At 45.0% G+C, this 16,998-nt stretch overlaps 1 protein-coding gene across 2 annotated transcripts in view; it reads right to left on the bottom strand.

Moving 5' to 3' along the window:
• LOC307201050 (uncharacterized protein) overlaps positions 1 to 16,998 on the bottom strand; it is a 136,431-nt gene that overhangs the window by 92,741 nt on the left and 26,692 nt on the right. The window lies entirely within an intron of this gene.

Here is a 16,998-nt window from a genome sequence, read left to right as displayed (position 1 = left end):
TTGAATTCTGGTGCTGGAGGAGACTCTTGAGAGTCCCATGGACTGCAAGAAGATCAAACCTCTCCATTCTTAAGGAAATCAGCCCTGAGGGCTCACTGGAAGGACAGATCCTGAAGTTGAGGCTCCAATACTTTGGCCACCTCATGAGAAGAGAAGACTCCCTGGAAAAGACCCTGATGTTGGGAAAGATGGAGGGCACAAGGAGAAGGGGACGACAGAGGACGAGATGGTTGGATAGTGTTCTTGAAGCTACCAGCATGAGTTTGACCAAACTGCGGGAGGCAGTGGAAGACAGGAGTGCCTGGCGTGCTCTGGTCCAGGGGGTCACGAAGAGTCGGACACGACTAAACGACTAAACAAAAAACAACAATAAAGTGGAAAATTGATGCATAATCTCATTTTCCATCAGTTGGTGAAAAGTATGGCATTACTGTTGATCCTGCTGCCACATACACCTCAAAAGTAAACTGGACACTCGCCTATGATTCCTTATAGTCATCTTCATTGCAGGAGCTTCAGTTATGAACTGAAGAAAAAAAAAAGAAACAGATATTTTCAAATATTACAGTTACATGTATTTGGCTTAGGTTATCGTTGACCATTGTTTTGAATCAAAAACATGGAACTGTTAAATGAAGGATAATCCCTATGTACAAAGAGATGTTTTGAGATAAATTTGGGCAGCACTTTATATTTCCACCTTAAATCCTCAGAAGATGGCACTTGCTTAAGGTTCTGAAGATGGGAATAAGATCTGCGAAAAATCAGACAAGTGAGCAGAAACAAAATATGACTTTTTGCCCCAGGGGTAATGGAGATGGAGATGAATCCTGACAGGCACACACATGACAAGGCCGAGGCAGAGCAGGAACGGGTGACTCACAAATTGTAGTGGCACGTTCTCTCCAAGGGCTTCAGTGTGCGAGTAATGCCTGAACGATCTTAGCCACGATCACATGAGGAACACAATGGCTGGCTGGCTGTTGAGCCATATAATAAAACCCCAACAAATTAAGTATAAAACAGCCTCTGGTGAGTCATAGTCCTAATTAGAAAGAGAATTAACAGGTATTAGATTAGCAAAAAACTCCCTGCTAGGAAAGTACATAGGGGACATTATTAAAGAGACTGACCTTTTTTGTTTGGTGTGTGTATGTGCGTGTTTGTTTCACTGAATTTGATCACACTTTTAATTACTCCTGCCACCATCAAGAACTAACTGGATTCTTTCAGTTAACTACTGACGAGTAGAAAGGTTTATAAATCATCCTGGAAGGCAGAGAAGCAGAAGGAATTACAGACCCACAAATTCTTACTCTGCGCCAAACATCACAAATATCACGTTTGCTTAGTTTCTCTCGAATGGGCTGCCTCACTCAGAGCACTATGTATAGTTTGGCTTATTGGTTATACTTTCTTGAGTGCTTCGACAGACACTCTTCTTTTTGCTAGGTTAGGCTCAATGAATACAATTTGGCAACTGACTAAACATCTAGGGTATGGTTTCCCAGGGACAGTCCCCGAATTTACAAATCTGTCCCTGGACAAAATCCGTCCCCAGAATGTCCCCGGATTTCATTTAATGTCCCTGGATTTATATTTTAAGTGTTGTAGATTTATCAGAATGAATGTTGCGTGATTGGTTCAATGGCACAAGACTTCCGGTGAGGCAAAATGGCGGGCACCACAGCAGCGAGCAGCACCTGAAGCCAGCCAGAGCCAACAGCACTACCAGGCTGGCTCTGGGCTGCTGAGACTGCCACTGCCGCTGCCAAGGGGGAACCGGGGACGCCTGGTGCATCAACTGGGGGAACCGCTGACCCCCCACATGACCCAATAGAGCGAGGAGCGAGAGCGCCCGGCCACCTGGCCGACTGCCCAGCGGCGCTCTGGGGCCAGGAAAAGCCCTGGAGCTGACGTAGGGAGAAGGAGGAGAGGAGAAAGGAGGAGAGAGAAAGAGGAAAGAGAAAAAAGAGGGAGCCCCGACCTTGCCGCGCCGCTGCCTCCACCACTGCTGAGGAGGAGAGGTAGGAGAGCACCAGGAGGGCAAGGACATGTGGCCAAGCCCAGGCCCAACCTGAGTCTACTCCACAATGGCTAGCGCTCCAAGAGAGTAGGCAGGGACGCAGAGGAAGGCTGCACAACAGAGGAGACCACAGAAGAGAACACATTACAGTGGTACCTCGGGTTACAGACACTTCAGGTTACAGACGCTTCAGGTTACAGACTCTGCTAACCCAGAAATATTACCTCGGGTTAAGAACTTTGCTTCAGGATGAGAACAGAAATCGTGCTCCGGCAGCGCGCCACTAAAGTAGTGCTTCAGGTTAAGAACAGTTTCAGGTTAAGAACGGACCTCCAGAACAAATTAAGTTCTTAACCTGAGGTACCACTGTACTTCTTAATTTAAAAATAAAAATAAAAATTAATAATAACTTTTCCCCCTCTTTTTTAAAAAAAGTGTCCCTACATTCTTTGGAAAAAATCTAGGGCTGAAATTCAAAGTAGTGAGGAAATCGCTCTTTCAGTGCAACCATTACTGCTTGCCTGATGGAATGACTTTCCCAGTCCTCCCACTCTGTCCTGTTCAGGGGGATTCTCCCAACCACCATGAGCTACTTTGTGTGGTGCAGAGGACCCCACAGGGGGAGGAGAGGACGGGCAGCCGTGTTGTGTTATCGGGATGTTGTAGTGGCTTCTGCTACTGCAGCTACATAGTTGTACCTACCTCTATGCATTCACCTCTCATGACATCTGCTCCCCCTTATGCTGTCTCTGTGTCTCTGCCTCTCTCGTTTGCTACCTTTGTCTCCCTCCGCCCCACTGTTGGCTCATCCATCACCAAAAACTGGGGTCAAACTTTATCTCACATTGCTGGCTACTTTTCTTTTGATGGCAGGGAGGGGCGGGAAGCAGCTCAAAGGCCCCCATCCAGGTATGTCCCCTGTTAGGGAGCCCACACCAATTTCTTGCTGAAAACCTCACACTGGCTGCTCTTTTTTTGCATTGGGAGAGAAGCCTCACTATAGCAGTTTGGGAACATTTTTGTAGGGTCGGCTGTGTGGGGGAAATAATTGCTTTCCCTCCCCACACTCTGAAGTCTCTTTGGTGCTTGGCTGGCACTGCAACTGCTAATTATATATTTTAAAATATGCATATTAATTGTGTCTATACACAATTAACATCAGATCGAGTTTGGGCCTTAGGGAGGTCTGAGTGTCTTGATATAAACACACACACACAGACCACTCAGATTCTCTGGATATACATACACTTTTCCAGCTTTACTGAGAAACATATGCAGAGACAATTTCTCCATAGGTCTTTCCCCATAGTTCTTATTCATGTAATACTTAGTTATCCTAGAGATTTTTTTTTAAATTGACTGACTCATCTTGAAAATTTTGCATGCGAATTTTCTTCCCATAAATAAGCCCATGTTGCTGAAGCTAATTTAGTACAGGTAGACATTGAACTCAAATGCTTGATAACAGATACAAAAGTGTTTGTTTCTACCTTTTCTCCACAACCTTCTCATTGCATGGGCTCCATGAGCTGTTCTCACAAATCAGTACAGTTGACCATTTTCTAAAGAGAGGCTGCATGGGTAAATAGGAGAATGAAATTGCGCCATATTTTCATAAACCATACCTATTCTAGTTTGCTACTTTGCAATTGATACAATTGGGAGTATATTAATTTTAGGGCTTTGTAAGTCCCCCGTCCCCCAATTTGGTGTTTTGGATCAGGCCCCAATTCAGTTTGGATCAATTCAGACCTGATCTGATCTGATTCCAGCCTAGAAAATCCCAGTGAATATTTGGAAATCCAAATATTTGATCCTTCCATTGACTTGCACTGGAAAACCAAGAAGGTCATAATTCTTTGTTTCTTCACATAGGTGCATGAAATTTGTAGGAATTAACCACATCAAATTTCTAAAGCTTGCTTTTTTCAAAAGATAAAATAAAAAAGTGAAAGGACCATAAATAATTTATTCCTTGCAAATTATAGACACGTTTGTAACATGATAAGGTCTGATCTCAATTGCTGAAGGAAATTGCACCTGCCTCCAACAGTGCATATATAGCTGCTGTAAAAATGAACACATTGCCTAAGTTAACTTTTCTTTTTCACACAGGATGGATCTCCAACAAACAATTTAAAATTTGGCAAAGAGAACTGGACCATTTTTATTTTTAATGGGGAAAAGTCAATACTGAAGATGAACTTACCGTACTTTACATACAAATGAAAAAAGGTGGGTGAGGGATTCCAGACTTTCAGCGAGACCAACCAGCTTCATCATTTAATATTTATTAGACAGTAAAATAAAGACATGGGTGCAAATAGAAAATATTTCCGTAAATGGTCTCCTAATTAGTGTTTTACTGTAAAACCAATGCAAGAAAAATCTTTCAGTAGCTCTTTACTTATTAGTTGGATATGTAGAGGTATTACACTTATTACTCCTCATTGCAACCATAATATTTTCATCCACAATTCTATAGCAAACAAAGGCTTGAACCCTGGCAATCGTTAGAAAGTTTTTTCCTTCACCTACATGATTTTTTAATATATTAATGGTAGACCTGTTTCTGAGCTGGGGATTCAACTGCCAGTTGGTTGGTTTCAATGGTGGCAAATTTAATGATTTCGTTTAGCATGTCTGCCCCTCACTCACAGCTTTTGAAAACATGATTTCAGCAGCCTCTAATCAGGTTTAATTTCTTCATTATATACTATATCACTAGACCTCCATGGTGGAGATTTAAGTTAAGTGACCTTTTAAAAGTCCGGGAGGAAAACCGGGGAATAACACTTGATGACAAAGACTGGTCTAACGACTGGAGTGATCCTCGAATCCACACTGCTTCCTCTTAAATATGAGGATGTGTGCTTAAGCTGGAACATTGTTGGGATGCAACACCTGCAAAACTTTCTCACATATTGCTCAAATCTTCAACCTCTTGGTGAGGATTACCAACAGCTGGCACATACCACCATGTGTGGTGACGGCGCTGGAAAGCACAAGCCTTTGGGATGCCATTTTTGCTGCCCATCACTACAAGCAAGTACTAGGATGGAGTAGTCTGACTAGGGGTGAGCAGTCTGGCCAGTGGTGATGCTGCTACTGCCAGCACTTCTGCCTTGGGTGGCACCATGGCTGCTATGGGCATGTCTCATGCCAGTGCTAAGCTTCAGAAATTATACACTCACAGTATGTGGGCTGCTTATGCACTGACAAGACTAATTGCGTGGACAGGCGGAGTCCCCAGATCCCGAGTGGTCCCCCCCCCGTCATGTGGAATAACGACTCTAGACAATGTGCTATGGGATTAAATTGGCCACAACTTTATTAAATTTCAAATGTGGGTAGACCTTGGCTCAGGCATTGGGCGTTCTCCCTCCCCAGTTCCCAGCCGGGGACCTAGGGAGCATCAGGGTTATCCAGTGTGTGTGTGTGGGGGGGATGGGCTGGCTCTCGAGAACATATGTTCAAGCAGAGATAGCCGCCCCCGTTATGCCGCCGCCGCAGGGGAGAGCAATGACAACCTTTCGGCATACGGTCAAAGCCTCCCTTCAGAAAACCCCTTTAACGTGGAACCCTGGTATCGCTGCCGCAAAGAGGAAGATGGACTAAAGGATTCCGCCCAAGGCCTGATACCGCCAAAGTTGTGACGTTTTGCTACGGGAAAGGCGAAACCTGCCAATGCAGGGAAATTCCTTTCCGGCCCTTTAACAGCGACCTTATCGTAGCAGCGCCCGCATACCTGTGGAGAAAGGTTAACCTGCAAAACCTATGAAGAAAAGTTAACCTGCAAAAGAAGACATTAACTGAGGGTGGGTAGGGTGGGAGAAGCTCTGGAGCCAAGTGAGGATTACCAGGTAAGATCTACCCTCTATTGTGTGGGCAGGTAATCCCTCCCCCTACCTGGCCTGGTTCCCCTGGCAACGCTTCCCCCGGGTGGGATTGGACAACTCACTGGGGTAGGCGGGGACCTCCAGGTATCCCACCTGAGGGAAGGCAAAGCCTATGCTGATGGGGCCACTCCAGATCCAGGGCTGCACGCGTCCACGCAAAGGGCGCCCCCGTTTTAAGCTGGGAGTGGTCACTGGCACACATGTGCGTGCATGCACTTCCCCCCTCAAATGCTAATCAAGATAGACACAGAACAAACATATAAATGAAATGCAAACTTAACATTAAAACTAGGGCCAAAATGGGGAGAGGGGATAAGGCATGGGTCGGCAAACTAAGGCCCATGGGCCAGATCAGGCCCAGTTGTCTTCTAAATCCGGCCTGCGGACGGTCCGGGAATCGACATGTGGATGACCAGAGTGTGGATCGCCAGCATGCATGTTCTTTCCCTCTCCCTCTCTCTCCCTCACACGGCGGCACTTTTCTCCTCAGGGATGGAGCAATCTTTTCCCACGCTGGGCGCTGTCGACGGCGGGAGTCGGCTCACCTGCCTGCCTGCCTCAGTAGGGCGGCGCTGTGAAGGGGGCATGTGATGCCAGCTGCTGCTGTGTTCTCCTCCTGCTCCTGCTCCCTCTCCCTCAGTCTGCTCTTCCCTCCCTCTTCGAGCCCCTTTTCTGCGCCGCTTCCTTGTACGCTTTCTTCGCCACTGCCGCCTGCCTGCCTGCCTGCCTCCCTCCTGCATTCCTCCCATGACATTCAGGTAGGTTATTGCAGTGGCCGCTGTTATGTACTGAAGTTCTCACCCTGGGCCAGCAGGGGGATACTGTAGATAGTTTTCACTCAGGTCCACATATGCAAATAAGGGATTGAAAGTGATGTTCAGTGACTGGATAGTTACAGAAAGTTGTTACTGTTGCATTGTAGTGGAGCTCTATATAAGCAGGTTGGCTGAACCCTTCAGCTCAGTTCTGTTCTGGCCTGTGAATAAACAAGAACTGTTTGAAGAATCGCTGTGTCATCTGCTATGTTCACCCACAACTTAGCAGCCGTGGCCGCCACTTGTGGGTTGGCAGGCGGCTCCGTCTTCTTCTCTGCGGTGCCTCTTGGGCAGCATCAGGTGGTGTGTAAAAGCTCCGACGACGCCCCGGTTCCCCTATCTCCATCCATGGCTCCTCTGCCGGGGCTACTGCTTCTGTCTTTGCCGGCCAGTGCCTGGCTGGCTGGAGAAGCCCAATTGTGGCTATTGGAATGACAACTGGGACAGGTAAAGCGAAGCATCTTTAGGCCTCTGCGGGTGGGCGAAGATTGTTCATTTCCCCCCCAAAATATAGTCTGGCCTCCCACAAGGTCTGAGGGACAGTGGCCCGGCCCCCTGCTGAAAAAGTTTGCAGACCCCCTAGGATAACTAAGCAAAGACATAAAATTTATGTAACGCTTGATCATTAACCAACCAACTTCAAAACAGCTTCTTTTTACTTTCCAACACCACCCACTTCCAGGGCAATTATAACTAATTTAAATTACGTATTGCACACAGCTGCAGGAGAACAAAAGCCAATACAGTGGTGCCTCGCAAGACGAAAATAATCCGTTCCGCAATTCTCTTCGTCTTTTTTTGTCTTGCGAAGCAAGCCCATTGATGGCTTAGCGGATTAGCGCTATTAGCGGCTTAGCGGCTTTTAGCGGCTTAGCGGCTTAGCGGGTAAGCAGATAAGCGGCTTAGCTGCTTATAAAAGGGGGGGGGGGAGGAAAAAAACCCCGCAGGAACTCGCAAGACATTTTCGTCTTGCGAAGCAAGCCCATAGGGAAATTCATCTTGCGAAGCACCTCCGAAACAGAAAACTCTTTCGTCTAGTGAGTTTTCCGTCTTGCGAGGCATTCGTCTTGCGGGGCACCACTGTACAGTGCATGTGACTTAAGAACCTCTCAATTGTTATTGTACACCCCCTGACCAGTGGCATGTAGCAGACCATCACATTAAAGAAAGTTATGATACTGACATGGAAACCTCTGTCTTGTGCTTTAAAAAAAATAAAAGGATGTGATTTGGATTGATTTGGGGGTGGGTCTGTACCTTTGCTTGATTTCTATTAGTGCAGAAAGGACACAGACAGGTACTTAATGTATGGCAAAATACTAATGAATAATCACCATAACCTATGGCTCCTGCAACATTTTCTATTTGTGCTTTCTGACCACATATAACTGAGGGCAAATTTAAAAGGAGCCCCTGCAAAGGAAGGGGAAAGTGGAGCGCTATCATAAACAAGCTCTCCACCCCAGTGAAAAATGAAGGTTTGACAGAAAGGGCTTTCAAATGAAACACAGGTGTTCAGGTGCACATTGGGAAGTTTTGGGGGGGTGGGGGGAGTTTGAGCTTTGCACTGTGGGTCAAACTGTGTAATTCTGGGGACTGGTCTAAGGACCTCTAATTATTGGCTCCAACTGCATATAGCAGAACACAGGGATGTGCCACTAATGGAATCATAGAATCATAGCATGGTAGAGTTGGAAGAGACCCCGAGGATCCTCTAGTCCAAACTCCTGCAATACAGGAATCTTAACTGAAGCATCCAAGACACATGGGCATCCAATCTCTGCATAAAAACCTCCAAAGATGGAGCGTCCACAACCTCCGAGGGAGACCGTTCCACTGTTCAACAGCTCTTACTGTCAGAAAGTTCTTCCTGGTGTTTCTCGTAACTTGAATCCATTGTTTCAGGTCCCACCCTCCAGACCAGGAGAAGGACCCGAACCATTGAATTCAAAACCCCTATTTGGCAGGGACATGTGAGGGCATGTCCCAGTGTGGGAGGGGTGGCTAACACCCCAGAGGACAGGATCACACTTCAAAACGACCTTGACAGATTAGAGAACTGGGCCCAAACAAACAAGATGAATTTTAACAGGGAGAAATGTAAAGTATTGCACTTGGGCAAAAAAAATGAGAGGTACAAGTACAAGATGGGTGACACCTGGCTTGAGAGCAGTACATGTGAAAAGGATCTAGGAGTCTTGGTTGACCACAAACTTGACATGAGTCAACAGTGTGACGCGGCAGCTAAAAAAGCCAATGCAATTCTGGGCTGCATCAATAGAAGTATAGCATCTAGATCAAGGGAAGTAATAGTGCCACTGTATTCTGCTCTGATCAGACCTCACCTGGAGAACTGTGTCCAGTTCTGGGCACCACAGTTCAAGAAGGACACTGACAAACTGGAACGTGTCCAGAGGAGGGCAACCAAAATGGTCAAAGGCCTGGAAACTATGCCTTATGAGGAACGGCTAAGGGAGCTGGGCATGTTTAGCCTGGAAAAGAGGAGGTTAAGGGGTGATATGATAGCCATGTTCAAATATATAAAAGGATGTCACATAGAGGAGGGAGAAAGGTTGTTTTCTGCTGCTCCAGAGAAGCGGACACGGAGCAATGGATCCAAACTACAAGAAAGAAGATTCCACCTAAACATTAGGAAGAACTTCCTGACAGTAAGAGCTGTTCAAGAGTGGAATTTGCTGCCAAGGAGTGTGGTGGAGTCTCCTTCTTTGGAGGTCTTTAAGCAGAGGCTTGACAACCATATGTCAGGAGTGCTCTGATGGTGTTTCCTGCCAAGCAATGGCCCTTGTGGTCTCTTCCAACTCTATGATTCTATGAGTGTACCTGCCACTCCCAACCTTTCTCTGTTTGGTGCAAAGATATTAAGGGGGATTGGATTGTAAGCCTGTGTGGGTGAGCACACATGTCTCCTCTTGATTGGGAACCCAAATGAAAAAGGGTTCTGCGGAGAGAAAGAAGTAGGGAGCTGGAACCTCTAAAGCTGCTTTATAGCAGGTCAGATCAATGGTATATTTCATTCAGCATTATCCACTGAGTCTGTTTATGTCCCACTCATTTTGCTCCATTGCTGAAGTGCATGATAATTTGCCAAGTTAAAAGGTGGCAACCCTGAGATGATGTTCTAAAGCTAACAATAAGGGGGGGAGATCATCCCCCTGACCCTTGTTTGCAATCCAACAAGTGTAGAGGCTGCAGGCTTAACTTGGTTCACTGCTGCTCTATCATCCCTCTACATCCAAAGGGCTTTGGTACCCTTTTTCTCCCTTCCTGGGGACTCCATCAAGAATCTAATTTTTGTTGTCTAGCATTTCCGTCTAGCATACACACTGGTTAACTCAAGCAGGGGAATGTTTTGTTCAAGCAAATGCTTCAGCATAAAAACGAGTGAATTCCACTAGGTGCTGACATTCCAGATCAGTCCTTAGTGGTCTGGCTGACACTGGGTTATACTTATCAAAGTTGGTTGGTAGTAGAGTGGCTTGAATTATTCATCACTACCAAGTGACTCTTCTATCTGAGAAAATTCAAGACGGAGGTTGCTTATGCACACAGGCAATTGTTTTCAAAACAGCTGGCACGAACAAATTGCAGCAGCACCAAAATTGCAGCAAACCTTTTAGTTTTGGGAGCGTATGGGGTGTTAGGGGAGGGTAGTACCTCTGGTGGGGAACATGTCACACTGCTTCTGGGGTAGTTTGTCCACCTTTGGTCCCCACCCTGTGCTCTGCTCTGACCTGTGGCTCCTAGAAGCTTTCAGCATGCCACAGTGGCCACAACCTGGGAAACAACTTCGATTGGCAGGCGAAGGTTAGCCAATCGGTCTCAAACCCTTGGTGAGTCAGGGACTTCCCTTGCATGCAAAGACAGGCTCTGACGGATTGAGCAGACAAGATTAATAGTGGGTCCAAAGGTCAAGAAGGCGGTTTCTGCATGTGCCATAGAGGAAAATGAGGGACAGGTGGGACTCGTCCACCTAAGAAGGTGGCCCGTCTAGGAGAAGGAAAACTCTGATACTAACCCTCTGCTGCCTTGCAGGATATATTTGGGAGAAGAAAAGGCTGAGGAGTAAACCCTACACAAATCCGGAGTGGGGTCTCCAGGACAGTTCGATGGCGCCTTGTACGCCTCCTTCCGGCAACTCCTGCAGCCAAGCTGGTGCCAAACATATTGCTCTGCTCTGCTTTGGACCACATAAGTGAGACTGAGAGAGGGATCTTGTCCTAGGACCTCTCTACACACTGCCCAGACTTGCACCCCAAGGAGGACACTTCAGTGCTGAAAACGCAGTGGTTTGACTTCACCCCCTGGAGGCAGCGGGGGAGCTTCATGCCCCGGCACTGGGGGCGGAGAGTAGGCGTAGGCGTGGCTGGTGTGCGTCCTGGGGGTGTGGCGCAGCACCCACAAGGGCCTGGTGCCCAGCGTGGGGGTAGGGGAGCCAGGTGCGCTCCCCCCCGCTCCCTCTTCCTCTGCCAGTGCCTGGAGGTGCATGTTTCTATTGGTTTCACACCAATTTAACTGTCCTGGCTCTCCCCCCTCTCTCCCAAAATCCTGGGAGCTGTAGTTTGGCGAGGGTACTGAGAATTGGGGTTGCCATCAATCTGGGGTGGGGGTGGTGGGGTGAACCTTTGAAAGCTCTATCATTGGCAGAAGAATTACAACTGCTCATGGTGTAGAAATGCTCACTATGTTTATGCCAATGGCCATTAAGATTTTTTAAAAAGACAAACCAAAAAACACAGACAGAAATTATAGCTCCAAAATGAATTGCTGGCTGGCATTTCAGAATTTTGCCAAATGATGGCAGACGTAACAATTTGAAAGCTGTACAACACCACTCACTACCAGCTAACAGAGAACTGTGTCACCAGGTTGATCACTCTGTTTTTGTTGCCTGCACAGGTATACAAAAATAGGGCAGGAGCTGTGAAGAGTAGGGCTCACTACAGACTCGTGGGCTTTGATTAGCTGGCCACACAAGTTGTGGAAGCTTATGCTACTTCTCTGTTATCAACCATGTGGCATCTGCCATGAGTTTCCCTCGGTCCTTTCCTTGGTAGCTGGAAAGCAAAGGCAAGACCATATCATTAATGTAGCCAAACAATATAGCCAGTGGCTCTATGGTCAGATCATAGTTATGTGTTTTATATTTATAGTTATGGGGACACTGTGGCGCTGTGGTCTAAACCACCGAGCCTCTTGGGCTTCCCAATCGGAATGTCAGCAGTTCAAATCCACACGACAGGGTGAGCTCCCGTGTTCATGTCACCAAGAATTGCTTTCTGCTCTGCTGTGTACATGATGAAGTCATGCAGGTATCAGATACCAGCGGAAAACTAGTCTATTAAGACTTTGTTGTGGTATGTGATGTTTTCAAACCCATTTCTAAACTTCATCTGGAATATTATGGCTATTCCATAATTATTAAAGTTAAAGCCATGGTTTTCCCAGTAGTGACGTATGGAAGTGAGAGCTGGACCATAAAGAAGGCTGATCGCCGAAGAATTGATGCTTTTGAATTATGGTGCTGGAGGAGACTCTTGAGAGTCCCATGGACTGCAAGAAGATCAAACCTCTCCATTCTTAAGGAAATCAGCCCTGAGTGCTCACTGGAAGGACAGATCGTGAAGCTGAGGCTCCAATACTTGGGCCACCTTATGAGAAGAGAAGACTCCCTGGAAAAGACCCGGATGCTGGGAAAGATGGAGGGCACAAGGAGAAGGGGACGACAGAGGACAAGATGGTTGGATAGTGTTCTCGAAGCTACTAACATGAATTTGACCAAACTGCGGGAGGCAGTGGAAGACAGAAGTGCCTGGCGTGCTCTGGTCCATGGAGTCACGAAGAGTCGGACACGATTAAACGACTAAACAACAACAACCATAATTATGGATATTCCCTCAAATATCTTGGCACATATTTATGGTTCTATTCATGCTCATAATAATATAATTTGTTTATGCTCCCTTACCAAATGGGTACTCTTATTTGAAAGTATTAAAACAAAAGGGAGAGATGAAACTGCACCATTTCATTACTTATCTGTTCATAGGATTTAATAATACCCCCTAAAAAACATTTCCTTAGTTCAGTTAGATTATTACTGTTTTGGGATTGCATGCTAAGCAGCAGTATTTGATCTGCTGTTTCTTGGTTGAAACTCACTGCTGTTAATCGGTACCAATCCTGATCTTAATTTCCTTCTGTACTTATTCACTGAGTGGATATTTTTGGGCATGGGTTTGATTTAATTATTTCTTTATCATACCTATTATAATTCTACAATATATTTCTAAGTTCTGTTGATACATTGTACTGGTCCATAATTCTTTATTTGAATGGAACTAAGTTCTTAAATGTGTTAAACAGCTGACTCGTAATCATTTTTTTAAACAAGGGAAGACTACTCCTCCATTATTCACTAGTTATGTCCATGTGATTTGTTCCACCCTGATTTCTTCACTCCCCAGATAAAGGCTGTAAATATTTTTTTGCCGCTTAGCAATTATCTGTTCTGACACATACTCAGGAACAAAAACAATTTATTGGGTTACAAAGATGCATTACTTTGGTTAAAGGAAGCAAAGTTTCATGGCTATAAGGCAAGCACTAAGTCCCCATTTGCAGCTGTTCCATATTTCCTTCAATATCTCCACAACAACCGTGCAGGGTAGGTTCAGCTGATAGCTGGTGATTGGTCCAAGGCAGGAAGTGAATAAAATAATGATGAGTTAAATGAATTTAAAATGTGGAACTATACATGTTCGGATGGCAAACTGGTTTTGTTTTTGTATCTGGTTTTCTGTAAAGAAAAAGCAGTGGAATGCAACAATTAAAGCATGGGGTAAAGCGACTGCTGTCCTGTTTGTGTGTGTTCAGCTTTACAACACCCCCATCTTCAGAGCCGAACCTTTGGTCCACCAGATGCTGCTGGACTACAATTCCCATCAGCCCCAGCAAGCAAATCCAATAGCCAGGGATGGTGGGACTTGTAGTTCAGCATCATCTGGAGGGCCAAAGATTCCCCACATTTGTATTGTAACAAACTACTGTGCAATGATCCAAGTTAATTAATTAATGACGGTGAACCAAGTTCAGCTCAGTGTAGTTGGGCACATTGCCTACAATAACACAAGAATGAATCTGTTTCATATTTAAAAATGGAGTAAGTTTCCTGTGAAGATATTCAGTCAAGTTTCACTATTAACATTAAAAAAAAACAAGCAACAAAGCAAAAAAACCATACATGGCAATACTTGTACTGGAACTTTTGAAATTATTATTCATATCCAAGATATTTTACTGTTTGCTTTTGTAGCTGATGAGTGTGCAGATCCCATACAAAATTATTTGTTTTACTTTTTATATATGTATACAAAAGCCCCAAAGAGACGAATTATATCCACCTCATTAATGTTATTGCTCAGAGATGGCATAACCTATGTATTCAAAATTTAATATCTCTGAGAGATATTAAAGATAATACATTATCTTATGCCGTTCAACACAGTGGCACCAATCCAGCGCTATGTGTGACCAGCCAAGGCTGATTTGCATGGCCTAGTCAGATATGCATGCAAAAGCCAATGTTGCCTATATTATCTTGATCAAATCTCTTTTATTTTTTGCCCTCCTCCCCTCATCCAACAGTAACTTTCCTATTCCATATGTACACACACACACACACACTTACAGCTGTAGAAAAATAGGTTGAGTAGGAGAATTGTAAAGTTAGGAAGTTAGAATCTGTTTTTAAAAGCTGCAAAAGCAGGTCTGCTTCTTTGTGAGGGGGGATGTTGTTGTTTTTTTAAAAAAGATGAATTGAACAAATCTGTGTCTAAAGGTGTGGGGTGTGAAACACAAGAGCAGTCAAGTACAACATCCCTAGAGTGGACATAAAAGGGGATGTCTGGACCAGCCAGTCGGAATTTCCTGTTTCTTCTAGGCTGGGACAGACTTCCTCTGTATGTGACTAGAGGTGGGCGTGACCTCACCTGCCCAGGTAACAAAAGAGCAGGACTGGTCAGCCATCTCTCTCTCTGACTACATCGTCGAAGAAGCAACATCTGCTTAGCCTAAGATGCTCTCTTGGCTTCCAGGTAAGAGAGGACAAAGGGGCTATCTCCTTATGGGATAGTTTCCAGGTGTATATTACTTTTGTAACTTAAGTCTGCCTTCTGGGATCCATTTGTGGACAGAATGTGTGAGTAAACTCTTTTTTATACTTTTATAGAAGACTGTGTCATGTCTATCTTTTATGAGGGACTAAGGGGGAAATTGCCAACGAAACGTATTTTAGAGGCTTTAGTGAGCCTGAGCAAACGCATCCGCTGTGCAAGTTTAAAAAGGGGAATGTTACTCTGCTAAATTGTAGAATTTGTTAACACAAGTAGGAAAGGATATAATCAAGCAATATATTCTCTCCTGCATCCCTGAATATTCCCACAAAAGGCACTTTCAAATTAAGCCTGCCTGAACCATGTGAGGCTGGACAAAACCAACATGTATTTTCATAACAAAGCCAATCTTGTGTCATGTGAGAGAAAGCATGAAACCACAGAAAGTCTGTACAAAGCCACTTCACACAGTACTTTAAAAAAAAACCCAAAAAAACCCCCATAGACTTGCTTTATGTGTACATCTACAGCGGTAAAGCATGACACAAGAAACACATCTGCCCAAGGAACACATCAGCCTGAATGGCTCAGTCGGTTACAGCGTGGTGTTGACAATGTCAAACTTGCAGGGGAGATCCCTGGATGGAACAGCGGTCGGGTTAGATCAGAACTGTGCAGACTTTTCATGTTGGTGACACACTTTTTAGACATCCATCATTTTGCGACACAATACAGTGGTGCCCCGCAAGACGAATGCCTCGCAAGACAAAAAACCCGCTAGACGAAAGGGTTTTCCATTTTGGAGGCGCTTCGCAAAACGAATTTCCCTATGGGCTTGCTTTGCAAGACGAAAATGTCTTGCGAGTTTTTCCGACTTTTTTCCCCTCCCCCCCTTTTCTAAGCCGCTAAGCCGCTTATCTGCTTATCCGCTAAGCTGATAAGCCGCTAAAAGCCGCTAAAAGCCACTCAGCCGCTAATAGCGCTAATCCGCTAAGCCGTCAATGGGCTTGCTTCGCAAGACGAAAAAACCGCTAGACGAAGAGAATCGCGGAACGGATTCTTTTCGTCTTGCGAGGCACCACTGTACAGTGGTACCTCGGGTTACTGACGCTTCAGGTTACAGACGCTTCAGGTTACAGACTCCGCTAACCCAGAAATAGTACCTCGGGTTATGAACTTTGCTTCAGGATGAGAACAGAAATCGTGTGGTACCATTAGCTAAAGTGGTACCTCAGCTTAAGAACAGTTTCAGTTTAAGAACAGACCTCCAGAACAAATTAAGTTCTTAACCCGAGGTACCACTGTAATTCAGTTTCCCTAACAAACTGGAGGGTAAACTAAGCCCTTTCTGGCCCCAGAAGGAGCAGCTGACACACTAATGTGTCGTGACACACAGTTTGGAAAGCTCTGGACTAGATGATCCTCAGGTTCCCTTCCAATTCAAGAACTCTGTGAACCCAGGTGTCATGCAGCTAAATCCATATGGTTGCTGTGATGTCCCTAGGCTTCCTGTTGCTGAGGTTTGCCTCAGCATAATGTGGCAAAATATCCCAAGAATCAAAGAATACTGATTGTTGTGATGTGAGCTAGCCACACTTTTTAGAGTTGTGTAAAACTTGCAATGAAAATAATGCACAACTTAAAATATTCAATTAATGCTGAAAGTGTTGCAACTGGGGTGGGCAGGCGGCTGGTTGTTTTGGTTAAAATTTTTAAAAAAGAATACTTATAAACTATTCAACTTTCCTGAAGTCTTGTATTTTAAAGAAAAGTCAAAAACAGTATATAACCAACAACACTTCAACAAATGCACATTTTTATCTTCCTCATGTAATACCAGGAGGTTTTGATTAAATGCCTTGAAAGTTACTTGTGGCGTCTTTTTCCCCCCTAATGGAGTTTCAGTTTCTGTTCATCAAGAGAGAAATTATTATCTATCATAATGAAAAAGGAAATGCAGAACTGAAGTGTTTCGAATCATGGCTTCAATCCAGCTCACAGTTGCCTGTGCTTAAGTCCCATTGATTTCAATGGGATTGAAGTGTGATGGTTGTGGGCTGGATTGCAGCCAGACTATTTGCAACATAAAGTAGAGTTAAAAGGTGAAAATCCTTGATGGCAATGCT

The sequence above is a fragment of the Podarcis cretensis genome (genome assembly GCF_951804945.1).
Source record: "Podarcis cretensis genome assembly, chromosome: 13".
In the NCBI taxonomy this organism is placed as follows: domain Eukaryota; kingdom Metazoa; phylum Chordata; class Lepidosauria; order Squamata; family Lacertidae; genus Podarcis; species Podarcis cretensis.
This window is presented reverse-complemented; position numbering and strand designations above follow the sequence as displayed.